This window comes from Triticum aestivum, chromosome 7D, assembly GCF_018294505.1.
Source record: "Triticum aestivum cultivar Chinese Spring chromosome 7D, IWGSC CS RefSeq v2.1, whole genome shotgun sequence".
Classification (NCBI taxonomy): domain Eukaryota; kingdom Viridiplantae; phylum Streptophyta; class Magnoliopsida; order Poales; family Poaceae; genus Triticum; species Triticum aestivum.
Window position 1 is genome coordinate 496,502,655 of NC_057814.1, and position 2,823 is coordinate 496,505,477.

Below are 2,823 nucleotides of genomic sequence, written 5' to 3' on the forward strand. Positions count from 1 at the left end.
AATATGAGATTGTCTATTGACTAGCCTGGCCTCGGTTTATATATGCACCGTATGCCTAGGGTTTAGAGGAGTCCTTGTCTTGGGCGCCAAGTCTTGTGGAATCCTCCTTGTATGCGGCATGGTCTATCCGAACTGGCCCAATATATAGTGAACCGCCATGGGGGTTCTCGGCTCGATCCAGCTGGTCGGGAGACAACGTAGTGAGTATCCCCTAGTCCAGGACACCGTCACCCAGAGAGATGGCTTCCACTTCCGCTCCGGTCGCCGGGGCATCGCAGTCCGCGTGTTGCAGCCATATCTCGAGGGGCCCCCTCGGCGGCATCTCGGCGGAGAAGAACTGGGGGAAGCGGATCTAGGAGCGCGGAGGCATCGCCGCCCACAGCACGAGTTCGCGCGAGAAGTCCACGATGTGGGCCCCTGGGGCGACGGTGTGCATCGCCATTGCGTGACGACTCCGGCCGCGGTGCGGACTGCGCCGCTCGCCGCCTCTTCCTCCGGAGCCCTCAGCTTGGGCGTATAGAGGCAGCGGGTACCCAGGAGGAGGTCGCTCGTACCAAGGCCTTGTCACCTCTGGCCTTATGACCACGTCGCGGTGGCGGCTTGGCCTCTTCTTCGGCGGAAGCGGCCCGGGCCCGTCGCGGGGGGCTTTTCCTTTCTCTCCGATCGAAAACCTTCGGATCGGCGCCATGGAGTCACAACTGGCAAAGGAGCAAGGAAGAAGAAGCAAGCGGAACAGGAAGAAATGAGCAACGGGGGCTCCGCCCCCTCCTCATTTATAGCAGGAGAAGGCCAACCGGCAATCCCGCGATCACAGGTAATGATGGTTTTTTCCTTGCATGCAGCAGGGACTCGTCAAGTCGGGTAGTTGCCGAGGCAGCGTGGGAAAGCGGAGACGCCCACGTCCAATCAATCGCCACACGTCGACCAAGGCCGCAGGCTGTTGGGGCCCGCGGCACTCCGCACTTGCCCTTTGGCTTCGCCCCGAAGCCAAGTCCGAGCGCGCCTTGGGCCCGAGGGCTACTGTCGGCGTTCTGGGAACGGGGGTCCCCAGACTTGCCTGCCTGCGGCCCGCGGCGTGGCTCCACTCGAGGCCCAGTACGGCCCGTCTTCACCAACAAGCATTCAAGACCCTCGCGAGGGGCCAAGCCTCGCGAGGCGGACGACACAAGACCTCCTCAGGAGCGACCTCACCAAGCTGGCTCGCGAGGAGCGGAGAGATCAAGGCAAGGCGAACCTCGTGAGGTTCCTACGACGTCAGCCATGACGACCAAGGCCAGGCGGGCGCCAGCGCGCACAGTGTCCTCGTTTCCTCTTTGGTGCTAAGGAGGCAAGCACATGCGAGGAGTACCGAGGCATCAGGCAAAGGTTTCCATATCAGTGCAACGAGACCAACACCAGCAGAACGGAGGTCGCCGTGGAGCCCAAGACGGCGTCACCACCAGAGCCTTTGGCAGGCCAAGACTGCTTTTGTCAGGATAGCTTGTACTAGCTGTCCCCTTTCAAATTGGCCATTGTTGGCTCCCTTCCCGCTCAATATTTGGGGAGAGGACCATGGCCTCTATAAATAGGACTAGCCACCACCCAAAGGGGGCAACTCAGCTAGAACCGATCTAGGTCTCATCTTGAGCCATCCTCACCCAAACACATTCACCGAGCACAAGAACACGTCTCCTCAGGAGGTTGTTCTTCCCCTTGTACTGTTCATCACCAGCCCAAGAGGCAATCCACCACCACCACACTGGAGTAGGGTATTACACCACAACGGTGGCCCGAACCAGTATAAACCTTGTGTCTCTTGTGTTGCGAGTTCGTCTAGCTAGCCCTTCGAGATCGCGGTGAGGCTGAGGGCGTGATTTGGTAGGGGGGATCTTTGTGCGCACCCCAGTGTTCGAACCTCAAGGGTTTTGCCGGAACCCGAAATCCGACAGAGCACACTGTCGCATGATAGATCTTTCAAGAGAGGGCAAACCCAGGTAGGTGCACTGCAGCCTGCGGCGAAGCCAAGACACGAAGGCAGAGAGCGGTCGGCTAGCAGCCTCATTCAAACGCGCGATAAGCTCATGCACAAGAAGCAACCGCAGAGAGATGTTTCCCGCCGTTTTAGTTCAACTACGAAGTTGTCAGGCAGTCTCCTTGAGACGTGCAAAGTTGCGTCGGAAAGGTTCGGGGTCCAGGTGGACGGAGTTCCAATCCTCAGAAACCACATTGAGGTAGACATCTAGTTTAGGACAGAACCGCTCAAAGTGGAAGCGCTTGGCGGCGGCGCATTCAATGAAGAGAGGACAATGGTCCGAGGCCGCAGAAGATAGGCAGCGAAGTAGGCACTACAGTTGCATCAAATCCCAGGTAGGTGTGCACAACACCATATTGTTCCGCACAAGAGCAGGGTGGTCTTGCTCATGAGACCACTTGTAGCGGCGACCATGAAGCCAAACGTCGCGGGGCTCCATATCTTCAATGAAGCGACGGAAGCAGTTGAAGTGTTTGGGCCAGAGTATTTGAGAGCACGCAATGCTCAAGACACGACGGGACTTTTGGAGATGAACAAAGCATGTGGGTTTCCAGGTATGTTTGGCTCAATTGATTGCATGCACTGGAAGTGGTAGAACCGCCATGCAGCATGGCATGGCCGCTTTGGAGACATGGATTTGGCATGCACATTTTGGGATGTCTAGATCTTACAATGACATCAGTGTGCTCCAACGGTCACCTCTCTTTTCAAAGTTAGCCAATGGGGAATCGCCATCGATGGATTTACAAGCAAATGGTCATACGTACAACGTGGGCCACTACCTTGTGGATCAGATATAACCGAAGTGGGCT